Below are 27440 nucleotides of genomic sequence, written 5' to 3'. Positions count from 1 at the left end.
TATTTAATGTACTCTAACTCATGCACCCTAACTCATCCATGGAATGTCAGATTTCAACAATTATTACTTTTCCTTTCCAAAAAGTTCTGCTGGTTTCTTTTCTATGTATGCCTAGTCATTTTTATAAGCGTTTTACTTATGCTTTTATTTTTTATTTCTTCTGGCAGCTAGATTAATGTTAATTAGTTTTTTGCCTCATATAACTAATTATCTTTGTTTATTCTGCTGACATTCATGGCAACTAATTTTCTTATATGTCTTGTGATCTTTGATTATGAATTCCACTTGGTTGATGTTAAATTTGTGGGAAATTCTAGGATGCTTACTTGATGTTATTATTTTTCTCCAGAGAGGATTTGTGTATAGCACTGTTGGATTTTCATCTCTTTGTGGGCAAATTACCTCTTGATTATTAAAAAAATGCAGATGATTTAATCCATTGTAAGCAATGATGTATATTCATTTATTTATTTTTGACTAGGAGAGTTTCTTGTAAGTGAAATAGATGTTAACTATGGGGGAAAAACCCCTTTTTATTAATCATATTTCACTTCCTATCATGCTTTGCAATTTTCACACATTTGTATTCATATGGTATATAATAAAGCATTTTGAAGTTCTAGCTTCAATGCATTTGAATGTAAGTAAAACTGTTTGTTAACCCAATGAATGTAAAGAACCATAACAAACGAGAAATATAAACATCTATTACAAAGTAAGAAGCAAGTCCAAGCACCTCAAAGCAAATATAATAATCCAAGCAATTTGGTTAGTTCTTTCAAATGAGAAACAATAATAAAGGTGGCAGCCAAAGAGAAACTACTTGTCTACCAAGTTATATTTAGAAGACTGAAATTGGTTCACAAAAATTATAATATACTATACTACAGTATTTTCTAGACTTAACTACAGGTCTGTTTTGCATTATATGGCTTTAAGACTGCAAGTCCTTAAATGACATTTTTACATCTTAGTGCAGGTGAGAATAAGGAATATTTAAATGGAGACAAAGAAGGCATATTCATTACACCTGAAGTGATCACTAATATTTCTTTATCTAAAATGGTGTCTGAAAACAAGTATGATGAAATTTAATAAGGATAAAAAGGAGAAATTAAGCTTTAAACACAGAATTTTAGAGATATAAATGATGTAAGGTGAAAGACATAGTTTAATTTTAATTGGGTATTCTATTTGATTCTAGGTAGTATGTTTGCTAAGAGAAAAACCTAATACAGGTTTAGGATGCTTTACTGGAAGGAAGGGCTTCTTGGATGAAAGGGGCCAGTGATCTGTTCATGACTCGGTTATTTGAAAGTAGTGTTCTATTCTGAGTGTAGAATTTGGTGGTGGGGGGTGGGAAGAATGAAAAGGCACATCTAAGCAGGATAAAGAGGACAGTTATAGGCTTCATTATGTCTTCTGGGGAAAGTGAAAGGAAAACAATTTTGAAGAAAAATGTTAGATGTTCTGGTTGTTACTTAGTAGTTTTGTTCTACTATTTCACGGCGTTCAATGCCTAAACCAAATAAGAATAATTTTGTGTGAATTCTAAGGGTAGAACCAGGATCAGAGGTATTATTTAAGGGAAGTTGATTTGGGTTCATAAGTTAAATGACAGGCTTTGGAATAAGCAGACCTGAATTTTAATTCAGATGTCAGAATTGGCTTTGGCAAAAAGAAGGAAAATTCTGGCTTCATTTGCCTAATGTGCTAAATAGGTATAATAAGGCCTATTTTGTTTTAAGGGTTAGAGTTAATATATGTAAATTGCTTAGCTCCTGGCATAGGTAAATATTCAACAATAATCATGGTTATACATAATATTGGCAAAAATAGAGAGTTATAATACTGGAAATGTTCAAGTGGATGGTGACCGGGTAGAAATATTGGAGAGAGGATTCACTAGTAAGGTAGGAACTGGGACCTGACCATACACATGAGTTCTATTGCAACTTTCTTTACCTCAGTTCCCCCTGACTGTGCTCTAACAGGCTTCACAAAGCAGGCAGGTCCAGTCTATTTGAACGAAGTTTAATTTCTAGTCTTTCGTTGACTATTGGAAGTCAATTGACTTGGAAATCAGAACACCAGGGCGTGTGGGGGCGTAGCTATGACAACAAGACTTCTCATTTTGTGGCTCTATCTCAGCGAGGCGGTAAAGTTTATGAAGGTTGGTTAAGGTACAAGAGGCGAAAAGTTTTTTTTTTTTTTTTTTTTTTTTTAAAAGTTTCCACTACTTCAAACTACATCAGGCTCTTGGCAAGAGCTACAATGAAAAATGGGATCGGAGGCAGCGGCGGGAGGCGGGTCTGGGCTTGCTGAATGGAGCATAAGACCGTCAGTTTGAAGATCTCGGGAACCACTGGAGGACCTTGGGTACCATCGGTTTACTGCAAGATTAGAGAGACAAAAAAGAGGAAAGCGACAAAAAGGGAGAAATAGGCCAGGGGTCCAGAGAAGGAAGACAAAAGGCTGTATGGTTACTGGGTGCGGCAGTTTTCTGCCACAGGAGAGTGGCCACGATTTATGCAGCAGGACCCATGGGGCTGCAACCGAAGCGCTCCCTCTGCCCGGGCCATCCACCCTTGCCCTGGTCGAACCTCTCCACAGTTCTGTTGCCCATCCTGCGTCTTCCCTACTGCTAGTCCGTCTGGCTAGGGCACTTCTGGAAACCCGCCTGCGGCTCGGAACCCTGTTCTGACTTTGATCGCGGCCTTGATAACTTGGCGTCGGGCCCCGCCTCCTTCCCTCCGGCCGCCTGGCCCCTTAGCTTCCAGCGCTTAGGGTGGACCAAGAGACTCCGCACCTCGGCTGCAGTCAAAACCCGGAGAGCGGAGCCAGCTCCCGGCCGCGCGGCGCGCGCTCGCCCGCTCGCTCCTCGCGCGGGCACTGGGCATGCGCGGCGTGGCTGGCTTTGGCCGCGAGCGGGCGGGCAGCTCCAGACTTCACAGGCAGCGGTGAGCAAGGCGGTCTCGCCCGGCGCGAGGCGGGCGCGGTGCTCTCCCGGAGAGCCCTTCTTTTCAGCCGGGCGTCGAAGGCGACTCTGCAGCTCGTGGGGGATCGGGAAGGCACGCTCCAGGTTGGGGGTCTGTCTCCCGTCCGCCTCCCACCTCGTCTGGGTTCTTGGAACCTCGGGTAGAGGCTTTGAGGGCGGATCCGAGGTAAGAGTCCTTCGGCAAAAGGCGCCAGTCCAGGGGTTTGGCGGCTTTGACTACCCCTTGATTTTGAAAACCCGCCTTTGTGTGCTTGGATCAGAGCAGTGCCAGGCACGGTGTCCGCCTTCATTCACTTTGCTTTCAACTGGTGTTGGCAGCCAGGTGTGCGCGGGCGCTGCCGCTGGAGCGCGTCCGCGCGCCTGGTCGTGGCGCGCCGCTGGGTGGGTGCCGACCCGTGTCCCCCCATCCGTGGCTACCTGGTTTCGGGAGGACTGGGAAGGGAAGATTCCGTGTAATAATCGTTGTAACCTGGGCTTCCGCAGATACACCTGTGCTTATCTGCTCCGTGGGTCGACTACAGACCGAGTATTCCGATGAGGGCTTTCAAAGCTACTCTCCCCCACCCCAAGTTGGGAGGGTCTTTTCAAAGTGATCCGCAGAGATAGGGTCTTACCCTTTCAAATTAAGATAGCTCATTGTTTTGGGATGGTTGTCAGTCTCTAATTGTTGACTTTCCTTTCTCAGCTTGCTGCACTTTACTTGCACCATTTTACTTTGGGGATGATGGCCTTTCTTCTGTTGTTGTCAGTTAAAGCGTTTGAAGTGTTTTTCCCCGCCCATAAAGACCCTGCTCTCTCCATCTTTTTACTTTCAGTACTACCTGTATGCACAATCTTTGCACTGATTGTTTTCATGCTGTTTCCTAAATCCTTCTTTTCCCGTAGTACTTACATAGAACTGCTGGATTCTCGCTGGGGGCAGGTCGCTGTGGTATTAGGATTTGAAATCCGTAGGTAGACATCTATAGCGGTAAAGTATTAGTTGGAATCCTCCTTTACTCGGGGTGTTTCAGTGAAATGTATGGTTGCTTTTCTTTAAAAGGTTTCCGTTTTTACCTCTGATTATAAGGGAAGTAGGTAAAATGTCTTAGGATGAATTCAGATAAAACTTGGTTTCACATGTGTGCGATTAGTTTGGTTTTTCCTAATTCTCTGGAAGGTAGAATTAGTATTATTGGAAGACTTCTTTATGTTAAAAACAAAACAAACCCAGAAAGATTGAAGTATTTGTGTTGTGTATTGCTCCTAATTTATTGCCATTGGAAAGATGCCATCCTATAACTCTGTGGGTTTTGGAAAGTGTGTACAAATGTAGATAATGTGGTAGTGAGCCTGTTGAAGTTAAAATCATTGCTATCCTCTCTCATCTAGTGTAGATTTCTGTTCGAAATTGGAGCTTTGTGAACATATTGCTGTAGTTCTTAAGTTGCTTGTGTGGAAATTTTTTGGTCATGGATTCACATTTAAAATTTGAAAGTTAGAACACTTTATAGACTGGCCAGTGTATCATAAATGTAATATATTCATAGAATGCCTGTAGAACAGAATACACACATTAAGACTTTGTAAAATTTCACAAATCATTCATTTCACGGGAGGGAAAAGAAAGAAAATTTGTGTTTAATTTCTATCCTGAGAAAACCATAGATAGTTCACAATACTTGGTGCATTCACTCTATAATTTATTTTCACTTGCTCGTATCACTGAATATTATTAAACAGTAGTTTTTAGTGGGGAGTTAGTAGTGGAGAAATACTTCAGGTCAAATTGCATTTAAGATGATGTTTCTTTTGTTAATTTTGAACAGCTTGTGACTGAACGTGTCATTTTATTTCTGTCTCTAGCTTTTTCCTCCTTTCAAGTTTTTGATCTATGCTGATTCTTTTGAGGTATCAGTACCTTTTCAGTCGTGACATAGGCTTGCTACTCTCTGCTTTCCACTGTTCTTATGTGATCCATTTCAAACCTAGTCTTTTTCTTTTTATACTACACACCATCTCCCCCCTCCTCCACTGCTTTTTATTTTCTCCTTTCTTCATTTACCTGTTTCAGTTCTGCAGCAGGTCATTTCATTCAGGGTTGAATAAGAAAACATAATATCCAGAAGAGAAAATTACACTTCTAAAAAAAGTTCTTACTTGCTTGAAGTTTTATTGGATTATCTTAGCATTAATCTGATTTATTCAAAATTTAGGTTAGCTTTCCTGAGTCATATTAAGCATATTTGGTAGGTATTTAGATCAGAACAAAACAATATAAGTTAATGATAGGTTACAAACTTTCAGACATCTCAGAGGTATGTAAAGGGAAAAGTGGAACTTTAAAGTACTCTGGCTATAGTACATCCCTGCTGGGAATTACTGCATGAAATTGTTTGCAGCTGTTAGTAATTGAAAATACTTTCTTGAGAAGATTCTGTAGTGGAGCAGTTGTAAACATTTTAAGTTGAATATATACAAGAAAGTGGAAGGTTCTTCAGTGCTGCAATAAAAAACTCTTCAGTGTTTTCCAGGTACATTCCTAAATGGGATCTAAAAAATGCATTTTTTTTAAAGAACTGTTTTATAGAAAAAGTACAGAAATAGTATAGTCACTTCTTACATAAGCCCAGTTTCCCCTCTCATTAATAACTTATATTGGTATTTGTTAATGAGCTGGTATCAGTTTGTTATTACTAATTACAGTTCACACTTTATATATATCTATATATATATGTATATATTTGTGTGTGTGTGTGTGTGTTGGAGATTAGACCCAGGACCTCCTGCATTCGAGGTAGGTGCTCTACTGATGAGTATACCCTCAGCCCCTCCTTAGTTTTTATCTAATGTCTTTCTTCTATTCAGGACCTTGTTGTCCAGGATTCTACATTACATTTAGTCATCATGTGTTTTAGCCTCTTGGTGTGATTTCTCAGCCTTCTCTTGTTTTTGATGATGTTGATAGTTTTGAGAACTGGTCAGGTATTTCATAGTATGCCTCTCCTTTGGAATTTGTTTTATGTTTCGCTCATAATTAGACTGTGACCATGGGTTTTGGGAAGGAACGTGACAGAGGTAAAGTGCCTTTTTTATCATATCATATATTCAGGGGTACATACTATCAGTGTTATTTATCATGGTTGATACTTATTTTGATCATCTAACTAAGGGGGTGGTGTAAAGTTTATCCACTGTGAAATTCCTTGTTTTTTCTCCCTTTCCATTCTGTACTCTTTGAAGGAAGTCAATGGAGACTGGAGAGTTATGCTCACGCCCCACCCCCAACCTCGTGGTTAGAGTATCTGTGTACATTATTTGGAATTCTTCTTCATGGAGGAGTTTTCTTTCTTTCTCCACTTTATTTACTTATCCTTTGTTCTTATTGGCCATGATTTACTTATGTTATCATGGATGTATGTTTTATATTTTGGATTATAACCCAGTCTATTTTATTTTGTTGCCCAAATTTTTACAGTTTTGCCCCTGTGTCCTTTGAAATATCACCATCAATGTGAGTTTTTTCTTTTTGGAAGCATTTCTTTACTTTTTGGTGCTTTAAGATATTCCAGGCTCTTGTATGCATTCTGTACCAGTTTGAGAATCAGCCACTTATCCAAGCAATCTGGTTCCTTTTGTTTGGAAATTATATTAAAAACCAAGATTGGGTGCCTGGTATACGTGTTACTACCGGAATGTCATTGCTTCCAGGCTTTTTCATGTGAAAAAAGCAGAGAATATATGTATGTATACAAACCCACGTATATGAATATGACTATACATATTTCTACATGTGTGTATATGTATGCATATACATTTCTGCGTGATTGTGTATAACCATATTAAGCTAAATATGAATTCATACTTCTATGAATTTTAACTGTATATTTTAACTGTAATCCATGACACTATGTATCATTCTGGTCTTCCTAAATTATTTATCTATAAATGACCTCCAACAGTGGGAAGAAACCTGGCTCCCACTCTCTGCCTAATTGTTCATTTCTATTATACAAAGATAGCAATATTGGAATTGCTAACCTGTGCTCTCATGGGAAACAACTTTATTAATTAGAGTACAGTGCTTATGTATAGTTCCTTTTGCATTTATTTATCCCGTTTATTTATACTGGGGATTGAATCCTGGGGCATTTTACCACTGAGCTACATTCCCATTTTTTATTTTTTAATTTTTGAAACATTAAGGTCTCAAAGTTGGATTTCACTATGTTGCTGAGGCTGGCCTCAGACTTGTGATCTCCTGCCTCAGTCTCCTGAGTGTTTGGGATTTCAGGTGTGTGCCATAGCACCTGACTTCCTTTTGCTTTTAATCTTTCTGTTTTCACTCATTTCCAGAGTGAAGCACCCTTTTCTTGTATGCACTTTTGTGTGATTGTTACACACATTTATAATACAGTTACAGTCTTTGTCATAGTCTGCAGTCTATCTTAGAATCCCTGACCTTATCATGATTCTTATATTTTCATCCACTAAGGTTCACTCTTTGTCCTATAAAGTTCTGTGTTTTGATATCTCTATCATTATAGTATCACAATATCATAAGAGTAATTCCAACACATTAATATTCTCTGGGCTTCACCTATTATCCCCTACCCCAACAATCTCTGATTTTTTTGCCATCTCTATATTTTTGTCTATTCCAGATGTCATATAATTAGAATCATGCAGCCTTGCCATACTGGCTTGTTCTACTTAACAATACATATTTAAGGTTAATCCATGCCTTCTGTAGTTTGATAGTTCATTTCTTTTTATTGCTTAACAATGTCACATAGAATTTTGGTTGCTTCCAGGTTGTGGCAACTGTGAATAAAGCTGTTAGGAGCCCTCATCTGCAGGTTTTTGTGTAGACAATAAGTTTCGAAATCACTTGGATATATACCTAGGAGTATGATTGCTAGATCATATGGTAAGATCATGTGATTAGCTTTGTAAAGACTTTGCCAGACTGTTTTCCGAAATGACTACCATTTTACATTCACACCAGCAATGTATGAGAGTTGCTATTGCTCTACGTCCTTGGTAGCATTCAATTTTGTCAATTTTGGGGGTTCTGTTTATTCTTATGGGTGTAGAGTAACATCGCATTATGCTTTAAGTTGCCATTACCTAATGCCATATGATGTTACATCTTTACACTTGCTATTTTCTATCCATATATGTTTTGTAGTGAGGTGCTGTGCAGATCATTTGCTTACTTTTTAATGAGTTGTTGTCTTACTGTTTTTGAGTTTTAAAAATTCAATGTTTTTTTTTTTTTGTGATTCTGGAGATTGAACCTAGGGCCTCATACATGCTAATTAACACGTGCTGTGTCACTGAAGTGTACTCCCACCTCTGAGAGTTAAAAAGAAAAAAATTTGTATATAAGCGTGTTTTCAAATATTTTCTCAGACTGGCTTGTCTTTTTATTCTCTTAATAGTATCATTATCAGAGTGATGTTTTTAATTTTGATAAGTAAGTCCAGTTTACCAATTTCATCATGATTTGGTGTCATGTTTAAGAACTCAGTGCTAAGCCCAAGGCCGCCTATATTTTATTCTGGTTCTTATTTTTGATATTTGATTTTTCAGTTAAGACAGTACAAGAGATTATTTATTGTATACATATCGTACTGCACCACATCTGAGAACAGAACTAGTTCAGAATGCCAAAGGTCTAAAACAAAGGATGAATAGGGACTGTTTTGACATGAATAAGGTGGATGTCTCAGAGGTGGTCTCAGTGATTAGATGGTCTAGATGCATTGTGAGACAAATTCTAGATTGTAGCATACAGTCCAACAACTTGTGTCAGTGTCCCCAACCTCCAGCATTCTTTATTTTTACCCCACTGGCCTCCATGGTGCAGAAGCTAGTAGTTAACTTGACTTTTTCCTTCATCTTTTGTACATTCACTACTTTCTCCCTTTGGCTTCATGGTGCAAATGTTCAGAGCCATTTTTTCTCCCTTAAAGTTTTATAGTTTTGCATTTTACATGTAGGTCTGTGATCTATCTTTGAGTTAATTTTTGTAAAAAATTTAAGATGTGTGTTTAATTTCTTTTTTCATGTGGATGTCCAGTACCAACATCATTAAATGTGTTAAGTCAGTAGATTATAAATTAGATTTAGAACATACAGGAAAATTTTTATGTGTTCTGCAAAATTGCTTAATAGAAATAGTTGAGATATGACTTGGAAACTAAGATATAATACCACATATGCTCTGTGTTGAGCTTGGTTCCTTGACATTGTACATGATTAATTTCCCTCTTCTTTACTCAGAGATTCGTTGTGAAAATGGTTTTGTTAGTACAGAGTAACATTTTTCAGTTCTTTTAGATCTTAACATAGAAAATAATCACTAAGTTTGTTTGTTTTTCCACACAGAATCTGGAATAAGGGATTTGCAGGGTATGTGTTGGGAAGAGGCAGATGACGTATGCAGATGATCTGGAAACCTGAGGCTTAACTACATTTTATGGTCTTGAATCTTATCCAAGATACCTTTTCCCATTACAGTGGCTTTTTTTCAAGTGCCTCTCTTTTTGGTAAACATTATGTGTTATTGACATTGGGGCAGAAGTATTTATATTGTTACATGAAAGTTAGAACCAACTGCTTTTAAGGTGCATCAGGTGAGGCTCCAGGTGTGACTTTTTGTAAGCGCTCTTTCAGGCAGGTCTCTATCTGCATATTATATAGACAAAGAATAGACACAGAAAAACAGAGGGACTTGTAGATGGTTCACATGGGGAGAAAAGAACAGAGTTGGAATGGGAACCCTGATCTTCAAAATCCATGCTCTTTCTACTTGCTTATGCCGCCTCTCACAAAAGAAAAAACAAGGATAGTCGCAGGGTGTCCTTGATTTTATTATCTTCTTTAATGATATATTCTACTTAAATGACCACTGAGCTAAGTGAGAATGGCTTGAGAGATTGTATATTTAAGATCCATGGAAATTGTTTAAGGTTTTTTTTTGCCCTGTTGATTGATCTATATCCCAACAACCCAGAAATGTGTAGTGTTGAAACAAAATTATGAAGAAATTCTTTTAAAGAGGAAGTTGTGGGGATTAAGAAAAATAAAACAAGTAATGGTAGCACTAACTGGTTATTCACCCTTTTCCCCACTGAATTTTGTTTCTTGAGGACAAAGAACTGAGTCTCAGTTAGTTTAAAATTCTTTGTGGTAATTAAATACAGCACATCACAGAGGATACACACTCACAAAATACTTGTTCAATGAGTAGCACTTGTGATCGTACTCTTTACAGAATGAGAGTTTAGAAGGGGGTGAGTTTTTCCTCACAGAGGAAGTTGAACATAACTGAACTTCATTTGTTTATTCATTCCTCACTTATTGAGCATTTCTTGAGTGTCTGTTCTGTGGCAGACACTAGGAATATGAAGATGAAGACAGGGTCTCTGCCTTCTGCCTTCATGAGACCCAGAGAATGGAGGCAGCTGGAGGATCATTTCAGTGCTATGGAACTGAAGGAAGTGTGTATTAAAATACAGACAATGGACTCTGAAATCAGAGAAACTTTATCTACCTTAGTTTTCCTATTTAAGCAGTAGAAACAATGGTAGTACTCATTGGTCACAGTTGTAGGTGAAAGGGAGGTTAAATGAAAAAAGAATGTGTTTGTGTGTGTGTGTGTGTGTGTGTGTGCATAAATACATACAAATAAAAACTTATTTATATTCCAGAACATAGTAAAGGAGAGGCTCATTGTTGCTGAGGAAGCCAGAAAAGTATTGGGGAGATCTCGGGATGAATTTTTGAAACTGAGAAGGAGAGAATGAGGTGAGACACTAAGGCATTCCAGGCAAAGAGATGGATGTATTTGATAAGTGTCAAATGGGTCATCACGATGGGAGTGGTGGGAAATCTGCACATTCCCACATTCAGAGCTCATGGAGAATTGAATAACCAGTTATTTTTCATTTTTTATTAGTAATAGTACAATAGACTATTCATTGCATAGTATTGGAGAGAATAAAGACACCAAACCTAGGAATTGTGTGAATTTCTGCTTGTAATCATATGTCTTTCTGAATATAGCCTTTTATGTAGTAGATGAACTCTTGTGTTCTTTTTCAGTCCTGTGATACTCAAGTGATTATATGGGACTTAAGAAAGATGACTTGTATGTCTTTGGGTGAAATCAGAGGTCCTGTGTTAAACCATTCTTCTATTCCATGGTGTAGCAACTAAGAATGTAATATTCTGTGCAGACAGAGTCTAGTTCTGTTTGAGCATTATAGAATTCTGAGCCACAGTTTCTGAACAGAACCTGAATTGCAGAACTTAAGAATGTGCTAAAATTATTTGTTAAATTACGTGTTTAGTAAGAGGAAAGTTTAACTGTTGAAAATTTGTTTTCATAATATAGGGGAGATGAAAAAGAAAAGGGAAAAATTGTAAAAAAAAAAAAATCAATAAAAGGAATAAAATGTTTTTTTAAAAGTTCATTATTCAGCTGGGTGTGGTGGCACATACCTGTAATCCCAGAGGCTCAGGAGGCTGAGACAGGAGGATCTTGAGTTCAAAGCCAGCCTCAGTGAGAGAGGCACTAAGCCACTAAGTGAGACCCTGTATCTAAATAAAATAAAAAATAGAATTGGGGATGTGGCCAAGTGGCTGAGTTCAATCCCTGGTACCAAAAAAAAAAAAAAAAAAAAAAATCCATTATTGAAGGCTTTTGAATTTCATTTTATTTAGAAAATCTCATATTAATTATTAGTATCATAAAGTATTACCTCAGTTAATCCTTGTTCTCCAAGTCCATGTATATTTTTTGGATACTTATTGGTCACATGCAACTGCAGAATGTTTCTAGTGTCTGAAATAGCTTTTTGGTTATTAAACACTCTCTCTTTTCCTATTGATTCTGATATTTGTAATGTAATTTTTTATTATTTTCCATTAGAAATTAAAATGTTGAATAAAGTACAAGTGGCAAAATTAAGCTATTAAAAATGTGAAGTTCATCCTTTTTGAATACGTCAAATAGAATTTACCTAATTTTCTATAATTTTGACATTTGAAATTAATGGCTATTTTAGACATGAATGTATAATGAGACAGTTTTTGGCATGTTGACTTTCAAAATTTAAAGGAAGATGTACTTGTGATAGTAGAGAAGATTCACTTAACTGCTTAGCTAGTGGAAGTCAGTCACATTTAAAAATCTTGCTTTGCTTTCTTTTTGGAGGCCTAGATTTCTTGAAGTTCAGTCTGTAAGAAACTTAGAATATTAATGACTTGTTTTCTGTCAAAACATGCAAACTGAATTTGATTGTTTCTTTCTTATACAGAAGAAAATATAACATGACTTTGTCTATGTAGATTTTTTTCTCCTAACAAAAGTATTCTCAGCTTATTTGTATGCATGTATAATTGACCTCTAATTTCTCTTTCCAGTGTGTTTTTAAAACTTTAACTGTTTTTTTTTGACAACCTATATCTATTAGGGAGTTTAAAATATTACTCTTTAATCTAAGGATATTTATTTAGAAATCTGATATTAGATTAAGTTTTGTTATTTTACTGCATTTCTCTGTTATCAGAACTTCTCCTGTATAGCCTTTTTTCGGTACTAAAAATTACAGTGTTACATATTTTTTTATACATCAAGATCCTTTTAGTAAAGAGAGCATTCATTTTGTTGGTAGTTCTTTCATTCAGCTCATCCGTGGAGCCTTGTTAGATTTTGAATAATTTAAAAGCAATGGAATTCTTTCTGTGATAAAAATCTGGACATTGGGCCAATTCTTGTAGCATTATTTACATGATACTTACCTATGTAAAGGTGTGGGATTAATGTGTATGACCAAAGAATATGTGTTACCTTGTTTTTAGTAATTGAGGACAATAATTCTCTAAAGATGTTAATGTACGTTAATTCATAGATTTGCTTAAAGTATTATCACTTGTATTTTAAAATGAATAGTCCACGATAGCCAAACATGAACAATAATTTGTTAAAAAAATTGAAAAAAGTATCATTTTACTTAAATTTAGGAGTAAGTTTATATATTAGTATATTTGCTATCTTTGTAGAATTGTAGAATCAATTGTTGAAAGCATCAGCTTTCTGTTTAAATTATTTTAATTTTTCATATGTTACTTTCTCAAACTGTTGCAGCAAAAAGTCTCAGCACCAGTTACTACAGCATCCATGTACTTGGCTACATTTCACATTTTTCAACTTTATCTGAAGCCTTGCTATTTTCCATGGTTTCATGAAGAAAACAGTCCTATAAAAATCTTGAAGCAGATAAATGATCCTGTGGGTTTTCCCTCATCGCCCCTTCTCCAGCTTGCTTTTCTCCTCCCTGCTTTTTCCCTGTCCTTTAGCCCTACTATCTGGCAGCCTTTTTCAACCCTCAAATGACGTTAGTTAAAAAGTATACTTTTTTAAACTTTGATATCTTTCCACTTACTATTCTAACTCACTGCCTGGTGAGATTTCAGTCTTGGAGAAGGAAGTCTGGATAAAAGAGACATTCACAGTGGAAGTGAAGGTTGTGTTTAGGCGGCTAGAGGGTTTAAAACAAAGGAGTAGTTGAAGCCTTCATCACCTTCCAACTTATTTGGATAGTAAGTTTTTTTGAAAATAGTAAAATTTCTTTATGAAAAGACTTGAAATCTTGTCCAGACAGGAGTAAATATGTTAACAGTGCTTCATTTTAACCAGAATGCATCTTAACATTGAGCTTTTATACTAGTTAGAAAGATCTACCCATAGTTTTATTTATATGTTAGAAAATATATGTGCTATTGATTTTTAAAATATTTTGCTTGGTAAAAGTCCCTTATTACTATAGGGAATTTTAGAATCTGAAGTATAGGACATATCATAGCATATTTTTACTTGTCTTTCTTCCTTTTGAAAATTTTTTGGGGTTCCAGAAATTGAATCCAGAGATACTTAACAACTGAACATCATCCCTAACTAACACTTTTTATTTTTTTTATTTTGAGATAAGGTCTCCCTGAGTTGCTTAGGACATCACTGAGTTGCTTAGGACCTCACTAAGTTGCTGAGGCTGACTTTGAACTTGGGATGTTCCTGCTTCACCCTCTGGCTGCTGGTCCTGGCTACAACATAGCAATTTTTTTTTTTTTTTGGTGGTGCTGGGGATTGAACCCAGTTCCTTATGCTTGCAAGGCAAGCACTTTACCAACTGAGCTATATCTTCAACCCTATGCCACAGCATTTAAACGGTCTTCAAACAGTAATAGTCTCATCTTACCTCTCGAGCTTCCCTCCTCCACCTATATGTGTTATCTATATGGTATAGAAGATCAATAGAGGTAAATTACATTTTGGGTAATATATATGGTTTTCAGAGGTACTGGTATCATCAAGCTATTGTTACCTAGAAAAGTGAAAAATTTAAATGAGATTCTAAACTAATCAGTAAGTGGTAAAATTATTGGGAAAGCAAGTGGTAGTAGAATTTGATAGATATAGAAATAGTTTGGTGGTAGCAAAAGTGGAAACTCTAAAATTTCTCAAGAACCAATGAGTAATTTTTACCACTACTGTTTTGTTCATGTGCATTATTTAAGGAACTATGATTATATGTTGTTAAGAAACAATATATTATTTGATATAAGAATATAATAAATATGTATTTACTAGGCTTTGGGTTCCTAACATGGAAACTCCTGTTCTTGCAAGATTTAACAGCTAAGTTTTTCTGGCTGACCTTGACTTTATTAGGCTAATTGAATATTAACTGTATTTTGGGCATTAGGTGTGACAGGATGCTTGCTGATCCATAGAGGGAATTATTTCTGTGTTAGTTTCTGAGAGAGAGTAGGTGTGAATCTGGATTGTGTTTTAGATTAGGCAGCTAATCCAAGCCTGCCATGTTTTTCTCTCTTCCAAAGAAGAAAAGAGTCTACAGAGTTTTGCAGGGATTGATTTGAGAACATGGTTTAACTTTGAAGTCCAGAGCAACTAATTCAGCCAGAAGTGTATTTTTCCCCCAAAAGATTTTTTTAAAGCTTCTAGCTGTGATCATTTTGATTTCCTCTTTCTCCTCCTCTACTCTTGCTAAGTTTTTATTAGTGCTAGAATAAAACAGTATCAACTATAACAGTCACTGGAAAGGGACAAAACTTTATTTTGTAGGAAAAAATAGTTGAAGGGAAGTATGTACAAAAATGCATAATGAAAGGAGATACATAGTGAACACTCCTTTGTGAGGCTGTTTTGTTTGTCCTGGTATTACATCTTGTTTGATCTGTTTCAACTTTATCCAGTGGTCCTTCTTGTGATGTACTTAGATATGAGATAGTTATGCAAGATTAGGGGTTGATAAGTTATTAGTAGGCCCATTGGCTAATGTAACCTGGTTTAATTTCTTGATCTTACAGTTCTAGACTTGTATAGCTTTATTGAATAGGAAAAAAAAATTTTTTTTTTCAGTTAGTGAAATTTATCTGTCAGTAAGGAAATATTAAATAAATATGTATTAAGTGCTTGTTGTGTTACTAAATAATGAAGATTATTGACGAGACAGACTTGATTCTTGTCCTGAGTGTCCTATGTTAGAAACTTAAATTAAAAGAAGCATACAATTCTAGGCAAATGGTCAAAAATATGGAAAATACAGGATAAGCTTTTTGTCTTTTCTCTTTCTTTTTAATTGTTCCCATTTTTCTATTTGAATATTTAAAATATACATTTTCCTATTCAAATGTAAGAGATCACATTTCATATTACATTTTTGTGTGTAATGATATTGTGAGTTATAAAATAAGTGTGTCTAAATTATGTATTTTACAATAATTTCACAATGAAACATTAGTTATTTATGAGCTTTGGGAAAAATGACTGTATACCAGTACTCTCCCTTTGCAAGATTTTTAACTATTAAGGTCAATTTAAGATCAGATTAGACAAGTATTGTTTGTTATTTTATATATACTATTCAATATGTTTTCCTTGGAAATTCTAGGAATGAAGAAACCATTCATCAAATGAAGTCATACTAAAGATTTTAGACTTACTTAAGTGTTAAACTCTAGAGATAGGAAAAAAATCTATTGAATTTTAATTGTTGGCAGTTTTAAGATCACCATATGAATTGCAAAGTTGTAAAATTGCTTTTGCATTTCACTTGCAAGAAAGAAGGATGTGAACTCCTCCTCCTTCAGTGGAGCCAAGTCTTTCTAACATACCTCTCAAATTACACATCATTGAACTGATCCTCACAATGTGTTTGGCTCATGTGTTTCTAGTTAGCTACGATGAATGAAAGATTCATAAATATCTGTTTCAAAACTTCTTTATTTGCATTGCAGGGAGCTTAATTGTTTGGTAGCAGGATCAAGAATTTCTTTAAAATCCTGTCAACATATACGGGTTGGTCATGATTGACACTGAACTTAAATGATTTTTGTTTACCAAGAAGGATCTTGATAAATATTCATTAACTAATTGATTATTTTGTGGCTGTGTTAGGATTGAGGTATGAGTTTGACCACATTCTAGAGGATTGGATGAAAATATTTTTGTCTCTGATTCAGAATGTGCCACTAACCTTTCCCTTATCTTGCCTACTGGGCATTGTACCACAGGATCACAGGGAGGAGGAAGTCATACAAACTTGCCAGACAGATGGTTGGAGTCCCCGTAGCAACCTCATGACCTAATTTTCCAAGCTTTGTCTACCTAACTGGAGAGTTATAATTGTATGCTGTTAGTTTCAGTAACATGAGAGTGGAGTGGGAAAAAGAAGGGAAGGGTACATATATAAATCCATCCCTGCACTTTTGCCAAATCCATAACATATGAACACTTCTGTTCTAAAAGAAAACTTAATTCATTATTTTCTCATTCTGGTTAGTCCTTCTATTTGTGTCTCAAACAGATCATTACCAGAGGATCTTTTTTTTCCTCCAAAATTGATAGTATACTAAAATGTCATTTTTTTTGAAGACTTTTTAAAGAAAAAGGTAGTGTTCGAATGTATTGGGAGGAGATGGTGGAATCATTTCTGTGCTTTTCTTTTGCAGTAAATTGCTTTGACAATTGTTCAAACATCCAAAGAAGATCTTTCTTTTAACAAATATTTATGAGTTCATGTAATTGATGATGTTTATTAAAGTCACGTAAGATTTTTAGTCTTCATTATAATTTTTATAAATGATAACTGCAAATATAAAGTTGAATTATTGACACCAGTATGATTTATTATTTTTGTTTGGTTAGATATTGACTTCTCCTAATTGCCTCCTTGATTCTCAATCGCCTGGTTAGACAGAGATAGGAACTTCCTTCTTTCTTCCAAAGCATATGGTTATGCCCTGTGTTACATCAGAATAATGTCATACTGATATTATTTGCTGGAGTGATGAAATGGATGCAGACTATGTCAGCTAGAGTAATTTTAATCACACTGTTCCTAAGTACTTACAGCACATTGTTTCTCTCTTCCGATCATGTCTTTCTTACCCATCACCAGAATCTTTTGAAGGGGCTGATAAACCCAGTTTTAAAATATTTTAAATATTTTAAAATATTTTCATGTATGTCTCTTTCACAGGGAGCTGGTCCCATCTATATTTTAATACCAACTACATTCAGGTATCTCCATTCATTTTCTTCTTCCTCTAAGGGCAACTGAAGTTTTGTGACCTTAGGATTGCCTTCTAGTTTTCAACTTGACTTAGACCCAAGTATAGTAAGATCATCATTAATAATTAAAATTAATAACATTGGATTGTAATTTTAATAATTTAGGCCTCTGTCTATTGTAAAATGACAGTGGGTTTAAAATGTTGTTCTCTGTCTTATGTACGTTTGTGTCTAGCTTATGTTGTAGGTTCCTGGGATTAGGTGTTTCTTGCTGTGATATCATGTGCATCTGTAAAATATTCTCTTAACTGCCTCTTGCTGCTGCCTTATTTCTTTCTCTTCTGAGATGAGATTCTTACAGAGAAGCTTGTACCTGTTGTTCCCTCGTCTCACTTCTACGATTAGTCATCTGCAATCTTCAAAGAGCCAAACCAAGAGGAACATGTTTAGCTTTTTTTCTTACTTGATTTTGCTCTAGTTTTACCCGTCACCTCTTCAAGGGCATGAATTGTGTTTTGTTCACCATGAATGTTCATTATGGAGTTTCTAGAACTTTGTAGATTTCTGTGTTTGCTGAGTGAATGTATGTTTGTATTGGTCTTTTCCTTGATTCAAGAAGGTCCTCTTCCTTTGGCCGCTGTGGTGCTGTTGGTTGGTGGTGTGCACCTACCTCTCCTCTGTGATCCATCTGCACTTAGATGTTATTTCAGAAGGTCTGCTCTTTGGACGGAATAGTAACCTAAAAGCTGTTTGAATTGTAATGCTGCTTCAGTAAGTTCCGCACCAACAGATGGTGGCAGTGAGAGACTTTTTTTTTTTTTTTTTTTGCCTGAGTTCATAGTTTTGTTCATTATCTGAACACTCAAAAGTTGGGAAGTTTATGAGTTTTCTTGAATTATTTTCTCAGCCCTCATCTCATTTCATGCTACCTTCTTTGTCTCAGTATCCTTTAAGGGGACCTTAGTCGCTTACATTATTTCAGTTAGAACGCGGCTTTCAGTTCTTTTCTTTCAGCCCATGCCTTTCTTCTGAGCTCTGACCCTTCCTTCCTGACTGTACCAGAATGGCACACAGGCTTCTTAGACTTCTCATTTTCCAAAATAAGTTGGTTACCTTTTACCCAACTCTATCCCTAGCTCCTCTTTTTTTGTCCCACTAAGTGGTGCCACTGTCAGCACAGTGATGACATCAGGAGCCTGTGTTTTTCTAGACTCTTCTCTCCCATACTCATCATTCTGCCCCACCTTTGAGTGAGCAGTCCCTAAGTCCCATCGATTCTTGTTCAAAATGGTCCACAGAGCATCACACTCCTCTTGGTCTCACTGCTAATCTTTTCCACCTTGCTTGACATTCTTCAGTAGTTCCCCATTTATGAAGTGCTCATTAAAAACTCCAGCTACTCTTTATAGTGACACACCCTCCCCACCCCCAATTCACTGTCCCTGCTTACTTTCAAGCCTCATCTTTCACCCTTACTCCACGGACGTTGTCATAATTGCAATTTCTTTCTTTTCTCTTTTGTGGTACCTGGGATTGAACCTAGGGGCATGTAACCACTGAGTCACATCCCCAGTCCTTTTTAATATTTTATTTAGAAATAGGGTCTCTCTGAATTGCTTAGGACCTTGCTAAGTTGCTGAGGTTGGCTTTGAATTTGCAATCCTACTGCCTCAGCCTCCCAAGCTGCTGGGATTACAGGTGTGTGCCTCCCAAGCTGCTGGGATTAATTGCAATTTCTTGAAAATATTTAACTTCACTTTTCCATGACTTCACATGCTGTTCCCTCTGCCTTTGTGTTCTTTTCTTTGTCAATTCCATCATCTGATGTATATGGAAAACTACTCATTAAGTTGGAATCTGCTTAAAGATCACTTTCCCCAAGGCATGGGACAAGAGGAATGCCATTTCTTTTTTTGTACCCAAATAGTATCTCATTGTTACTTTTCATTAGTTAACTATGTTCCAATTTATGGATTATTTGCTTATTTTTCTCTCTAATCAGTCTGTGAACAAGTGTCAGTAGAAAGTGTGTCTGAATAATCTTTTGTCTCTGCTGTGCCTTAGAACAAAAACATTTTTTTTAAATGGGCATTTTTTTAAGTTGTCAATGAACCTTTATTTTTTATCTGCTTACTTGCCTCACACATGCTAGGCAAGTGCTCTACCACTGAGCCACAACCCCAGTCCTAGAACAATGTTTTTGATGTACTGTATGCATTCGAGTTTTGTTTGAATATGTGTTTGATGAATGAATGCTAAAAATGTTTTTGAAACTAGTGATTCTACTCCTTGCTCTTCATGTAAAAAAAAAAAAAAAAAAAAAAAAAAAAAAAGGGAAGGAAAGCTAAGCAGACATCACTTGCTCCCTGTTTGACTACTTCAGCTGCTTTCTTTCCTCCAGCATCCGGAGATGAGATTGTGAGGAGATAGTTTGTCTACACTGTCATTCATTCTCCTATCTCTTGTTATCCATGGATTGAACTTTACTTTTGGGCAAAGCTTACTCTTACATTCAGTGCTTAATGCCTGGGGTTCACAAGGCAAGTTATGATCAGATGACACTTGAGTTTCATGTTTCCTGTGTCACTTGGCTGATCTCCAGTTGTGTTTTTGCCAATTCATTTTGAAAGTTTAGGAAAAAAAAAAAAGATAAAAAGAGTGAAGGAAATAGGTGATAATCTTTCTAGGTGTCTCATTTGAATTCAGGATTAGGTTATACAGAATATTTTCATCCCCCTTTTTAATTTTGAAATTAGCTATTTGGCCTCAAATAATCCCATTTAATTATGAGTTAGCTTCAGAAATAATTTAGTTCTAAGGAGACTTTCTAGCCCATTAGCATAACACATCTTTGACCCCTCTTCTTTACCTGTCACTTTCAGTTGGCTGCCAGATCTGCTGTTTTCATATTGAAGTTAACCCTCACCTTTGCTCCTTCTCAGTTTTTCACTATTTTAAGACACCATGACCATTTTCTTAAACTATCGTGTCCTGAATGTCTCCAGATCAGCTTCAGTCTGTTTCAATTAATTTTAATTACTACTTTCAGAGCAGTTCTGCTAAAGTCAAGTTCAGATGGTGTCAGTCCTTAATCGCTGTACACTTCTCCCTGTGTACTTCAGTGTTTCCAATTTCTTTGCCCTTAGTGTCTCTCCTGTCTTTACTTGGGATATCTTTTTGACTTTATCAGCATATACAAGTCTGGTCTGTCATTTGATTATTTGGCATTACAGAATGATCTTCACCTTCTTTCATACCCGGTATGCATCCTCAGGATCTCATAGGCACTTATTTCTTTATCATGTATTATAATTTGTGTATCTTACCTGCTACTTGGCATCAAGCTTCCCCAAGGTAGACTCCACATGTGATTTGTACTTTTAGAGAAGCCACAAAGTGTAGAGGGCTGCTTTGGTGTATGGTAGAAGCTCAACACTTCTGTTAAAGGATGAAGTAAATGATATTTGGTCTTGTGTATTCCATCATGAGATTTGTGTCACTAACTCCCTAAGTCTCAATCTGAAAAGGAAAACATGATACTGGCTATAATTTTTACTGAACCTAAATGGAAATATCTTGAAAAATCTTCATCCTGGTGACAGTCAGAATGCACTATTATTTGGGATACAACCTTCTGGCAAGCATGCCCATTTTTTAAGTTCTCATTCTTCTAAATGTGGGCTATGATTATTCTCTGTGCATTTCACAGAGTTCATAAGTAAAGCATTGTTTTAAAGTGTGTTATAACTTATTCCTTGAAGAAACTGAACTCTTGATAAAAAGCCAATAAAGATGAAGTATTTCAGTCTCACACTTGCCTTTTCTGTTCATTCCTGTCATTAGAGGACAATTTTCAAGGTGTAAAAAAAAAAAAACAAACCTACAATAGACAATGAGATCTTTCTGATTCTCTCTTTAACCAACTCTCATAACAAGGGCCTTAAAAGCCATGGTTTAACATATTATTTTTTACCAAGTTTCATTGTGATTATGAATATTTTAAATAGTATGAATAATGTTATCTCTCCTTTCCCTGGCCTTATGGGACTTATTTTGCACTATTTTCTCTGGTGAAGTGAATTGGGTTGACTCTTAGTTCCTTGGGAATTATTTATTAGGCAATTATTAATCCTGATTTTTATAACGAATAAAAATCTATTAAATATGAAAATTATAAGTAATTATGGCACTGAAACTATTTTGGGGATTATTCAGTTGCTAAAAATAAAATTAGCATAATGGCAAAAAATTGAAAAACAGTAAAATATGGCTTTGGTCAGAAAGATCAGGAAATTTTTGTACTGTGTTCAATTTATTTTGCTCTGTAATCAGATTCTTGGGGATGTTATTGTTAGACAAAGGACTGAAAATATGGTTACTATTTAGAGATGTTTGTTGTTTGGGGAGAAATTCAATGGAATCTTGAGTATTCTTATGCATGGAATACTTTTATAGCAATGATTATAAGTCATACATATATCTTATATTTTACTGTCTTAAAATGTGTTTTGCTTTTTAGATGTAATACTTTAAATATTTCTATGAAATGCTTTATCCTAACATACACCAGTATCATTGTCTTATACCATATTTGTGTAACCTTTTGAAAGTTAATTAATAACCGTAATGCTAGTTTGCTTATTTTACTTAAAATTCAAAAATGATATTCTAAAAATATCTCCTCAGATGCATTTTTTCATTTATTTCTTCCTTGTTGTTATATTATTTATCAAATGTGGCAGTTTTAATGAGAATGTGTTGATAAAACTTAGAAGTAGAAGTGCTACTTTGTAGTAAGAATAGAAAAAGAACTTAGAACATTTGCCCGATTGTCTCTTTTCTTGTGTGCTTTGTGTTAAGCACATATCAATTTATTTTTCCAGCATTATTCTATGGAAAGAGAACTCCTTTTCTTTGGGGTTGATTTCATGCAATCTTGAGTAATAGAACATAAAGTGAGATTGTGTGGGCGACAAGGAGAGAGATTAGGTTTGACTTGAGGGCACATGGAAAGGGAAGGGGAATATTTCTTCACAGAGAATTTAAATATTTTTTTAAGAGAACTGTTTGCTTATGCAATTAGGAACAATGGTAGCTATGCATAATTTTTATTTTATATTTTACATGCCCATGTGATTTCAATTTCATTTTTAAATTGTCAAAAATAGAGTCTGATTAAAATAGTCCATGCTTAAAAAATGGCTTTGGATCTTTTAATTTTTTCTTTTCCTTTTCTGATTGAATAGAAAGAAATGTAAAACTGGAAAATCTTGGGAGTGCCAGACCTCTCCTTTGTCTTTTCACCCATGTAACATTTTCCCTGATAACATTGTTAAGATGACTGCTGAGACAAGTGTCAGTAGTGCTTACTATTAGCCATCTGCCTGAACAAGCTAGGAAGAAAAGGTTTTCTATATAGATGTTTGTAGATAGCCAAATTACTTCTACGATGAAAGGAGATTTTATTTATTTAATATTGAAAAAACTCATTGTCTTCTCCTTTTAAAAAACTGGTTTCTAATGATTATATGACTTTCTGGTAATTATATTTTGAACTCAACTTTTAAAGTAGTATTCTCATTAATTAATAATTGGTAAATACTACATGTGAAATTTTGTGTTGTTAGGCAACTGTTGTCTTATTATTTCTGCTCTTAATGCTCTTAAATCTCAATCATCTTTGTCTTTTCCCAGGATTTTTCTTCAGTAATTATATAATTCAGAACAGTTTTTTTTTTTTTTTTTTTTTTTAATTGGCTATCTTCAGAACTCTTTTTACAACTCCAGTAGTCTATAAGACCTTGATTTTTATTTAGGTCAGTTATCAGCACAATGGAAGGGTAGCATGATTCTAATTTCTGAGGTAAAAATTACTATTTATTCACATTGCCCTAAATTGAGTGGAAAATTTATTTGTAAAGTAACAATCAAAAAATACCTTGCTTTTATTCTCTGGGGAAAAGACAATTCTATGAATTGTTTCTACTTTGGGAAATCCTAGTAGAAAGACAGATTTCCAGATATCTTGAAACTGAGAAATGAGTATTTTGACAGGTATTCCTGGAAGGAGAGCTGTGCCTCCATTCATTTCAGTTTCCTTGTAACACCCACACATACAGAGGAGGAGACGTGTTGCAGTTTGAAGCAAATGCTTGGTGTTGGAGGAGGCGGATAACTATAAACCCTTTTAAATGTATTGGAAAATAGGGCATTTAGTTCACTATTATGGGGAACAGTGTTGGTAATAAAGTACATTTTTATGGCCTGAGAGTGACCTGATACTGTGAACTTTTGTGTCTTCTATCCAGTAAGAATATTCTAGAGGGTTTCATTTTATACCACTCTGTCTTATAATGTCTCTGTTCTGTGTGCAAGCTTTTGTGTCTTCAGAACAGAAAACGTCAAAGTAAATTTTATAGTAGAAACAATTTTTTTTTGCATAAAATGAAATTGGTGAGCAGTATTCACCAGACTTCAGTAGAACTAGCCTGCTCCTATAAAATTTGATTTGTGATAAAGGTAGGAGCTGAACTTTAAGGTTCTGTGTATATCTCATTCTCCCATTTTATGCACTTCCTGTTAGCATGAATATATTTAAAAATATTCCTTAGTTTCTCCTTAACCGTACAAATAGTTATTTCTTTGAATAGAATAGTGAAAGAAATCATGCAGTCTCCTGTTCTTCATGGTGTTTATCAGGCTGTTAGCTGTGGTCATCATTTTCCTACATCATCCTCATCGTTGCCGCCATCATTGCTGTTATCATCGATGTGTTTAAGCTTCTGAGATGCTATTTTACTGGTTTGTAGAATTTGTGAGAAGTATACAACTGAGATTCTTAAAATGTTACACCTGGTTTTTAAGGTGAACAAATGTGTATAGTTACGGAATTTAAGACCCATTCCTTTTGGTAGTAATAATTGAATGATGTTGGCACATTTCAGAGTATCAAGTCAGAGAGATGTTTAAATGATCCCATAGTCTTATTTTACATGCTGAAGCCAGGATGAAAAGCAATTTCATTTATTTAGCTTAAATTAGGACAAGGATCTCATGTTCATCATTATATATATATATATATATTTTTTTTTTATAAACACACATATTCACATATATTTTATATATGTATGCACATATATATATATATATATTCTTAAACTGTTTTTTAACACTGAAATAAATCACTGTGAAGAGTGTTCATTTTTCTGTTAGAACTTTTCTACAGGTGTATGTATATATCTGAAAATCAAACTACTATTGCCGAAATACTTAACTCCCTACAGATGTTCTGAAAATCATTATTTGGTAACATCAATTTACTACCAATTTACTTTTCTGAAGAAATGTTTTTACACTTTTCATTGGCCTTTTGCTATTTTCCCCCTTCCAGTAATTTTAGTGTCTCATACTTTTGTTCTAATAATTAAAAACCAAACCAGAGCTACTCTTTTTTTCCTTACTGAGAAAGATCTAGAGGGGAGCAGTTTACTAATCCTTTCTTCTTTCTTTTTCAGGGCCTGAATTTTATTTTAACTTATTTAGTTTTTCCATTCTGTTTTTGTCCCCCTAGCAAGGAACTACTTTTCAAACTCTTTTTAATGTCTGACTGCTGAGATCTGTTTGAGCTGCATGTGAAGGACAGCTGCTAATGTGGGGGTGAGCACAAGCATGGAATCACACACCCTGTCCCTTGCAAGTGTTTGGGAGTGCGAGGCTCTCACTTGTCCTGTTTACTGTGTTCCAATCACTTAGTGTGAAGCAACACCTCACTGGGAATTAATCTTTGGGAGAAGCACTCATTTTATTCATTGAGATACTCTTTCCAGATTCTTCCAGGTTTTAATTTGCGAGTTAAAAGTGCTTTGAAAGCCAGGCGTGGTGGCACATGCCTGTAATCCCAACAGCTCTGGAGGCTGAGGCAGGAGGATTGCAAGTTCAAAGCCAGCTTCAGCAAAAAGAGAGGCGCTAAGCAACTCAGTGAGACCTTGTCTCTAAATAAAAAGCAAAATAGGTCTAGATGTGGTTCTCTGGTGAGTGCCCCTGAGTTTAATTCCCGCCCCCCCCCAAATATATATATGTTTGGAATGCTAAATATTGGCAGTTTCTTTCTTTCTGTTTTCTTTGGGATTTCTAAGTTGACTGTGACCACATAACTTAAAGTGCTCCTAAGTTTAATTATAAACTGGTAGGTGTCATTAAATGTAGCTTAACTTTAGTTTGTAGAAAAGAATGTTTCCTGACTTAAAATATAATTTAGGGCTGGGGATGTAGATCATTGGTAGAGTATTTGCCTACCATGTGTGGGGCACTGGGGATTGAAATAAATAAATAAATAAATAAATATGATTTAATGAAAAATGATTAGTGGTCTACTGTTTTTAGCCTGACATCATACTTGATATCTGTGATACTTGGTTGTAATGGTTGTAGCTATTACTTGATTTTTGTTGATTTGATTATGTTAGCACCTCATTCCCCAGGAAGTGTGAGATGGTATGTTCTTAACCTCAAGATGAGAGCTCGAAGGAAGAAGAGGTCAGTTTTTAGTCAAATTATCTAAACAGAACCCCTTTCTCCAGAATATAGTTCCATAGAATTGCTATCATCAAACGAGATTTGACTGAGGAGATAAATTGACAAAGTACAGTTTCTCACTTCTGAGGTTCAGGTATTGCTTTTTCTAGCTGAAGTTCTACCAAGTCCAGAAGATATAATCTTAAGGATTTATAGTCATAAACTCAGAGGGAAAAGATCTTAACAGGCCTGCTTTACAGTTTACAGGGATGGGATGGAGTTTCCTGTGTGTGAAATGATTCTGGAAGTTTTTACTCTGACCTCTAAACTAGAGCACTGGCTTGCAGAATAGAAGAGTTCCTTGAAATTTTCATACCAGGTTGAAATGGGACAGAGAAAGGAGGGCGACATGTGGCATGTGTATACAGACCTATGAGTTTTTCCTTTTTTAAATTTATCATCTAGTTGCAAGTAACCTCATTCCCTTTATAAATGCCATTTAAAATTGTTAATCTCTGAGTCCTTTCTTTCTAGGAACAGAAGCCCCTGTTGTGAAGCCAGCATAGTTACTGTGGTGCAGGATTTTGCCTTTCTCCTGCCCCAAAGATCTATGTTGGAAGATTGAGCAACGGTGAGGCTATTTCTGCATTCTCTAGTTAGTGTAGTCTCTCCATTTAGTTTGGAATTGACCCATATGTGTCATCCTTAACTATTATGTTTGCTTTTTTTTAATATCAACTTGGGAAGTTTAGTGTTTGAACCTAGTTAGATATCACAGTTAATCATTAGTATTACACATCTGTTTTCCCTTCCATCTATGTATGATTATGACCTGTCTTAGAAAAAAAGAAAAAATCCTCCCCTTTCTGTATCTACATAACTATATATGAGATAGATGTCTCTCTGTGTATGTATGTATATGCTTTTTTTTTTTTTTTTTTGTGGTGCTCTGGATCAAACCTGGGTCCTGGCTCATTCTAGGCAAGTGCTCTACCACTGAACTATATACTTCCATTTCTAACTGTAATTTTATAATAAGATACACTTGGAAATCTGTTTTCTCACCTAAAATTTAAAAAATAATGATGATTTTTAGCATAAATTTGTAGATGCTGGTATTAAATGCAATAGGTGGTCATTGTAGCAAATCTTTATTTCACAAAATAGATTTAATATTGAATTAGATAAAAATTATATAAACTGTATTTGGCAAGAAGTAGTTCTGCTTCCCAGTTGAATTAGCAGGTGTTCCTTTTAAAATTAACCAGTTGTTCATGAATACTTACATGTTTCATCCAAATTCATTAATCATTAGCATTTCATCATATTTGTATTTGTCCC

The 27440-nt window shown here is 35.6% G+C and overlaps 1 protein-coding gene across 6 annotated transcripts in view; it reads left to right on the top strand.

The window, feature by feature from the left end:
* Nucleotides 1-2809: 2809 nt before the first annotated feature.
* Eps8 (epidermal growth factor receptor pathway substrate 8) overlaps nucleotides 2810-27440 on the top strand; it is a 168824-nt gene continuing 144193 nt past the window's right edge. The window contains exons 1-2 of one of the 6 annotated variants that reach the window (XM_047549464.1): nucleotides 2810-3164; nucleotides 10696-10792. The gene's annotated coding sequence lies outside the window, so the exon portion shown is untranslated. The remainder of the gene's footprint in view (nucleotides 3165-10695; nucleotides 10793-27440) is intronic. The other 5 variants (XM_047549458.1, XM_047549461.1, XM_047549457.1 and 2 more) reach the window with 5 other exon arrangements.

Source organism: Sciurus carolinensis, chromosome 4 (assembly GCF_902686445.1).
Source record: "Sciurus carolinensis chromosome 4, mSciCar1.2, whole genome shotgun sequence".
Taxonomy (NCBI): domain Eukaryota; kingdom Metazoa; phylum Chordata; class Mammalia; order Rodentia; family Sciuridae; genus Sciurus; species Sciurus carolinensis.
The sequence above is the reverse complement of the archived record's forward strand: the minus strand, read 5'-3'. Positions and strand labels throughout refer to the sequence as shown.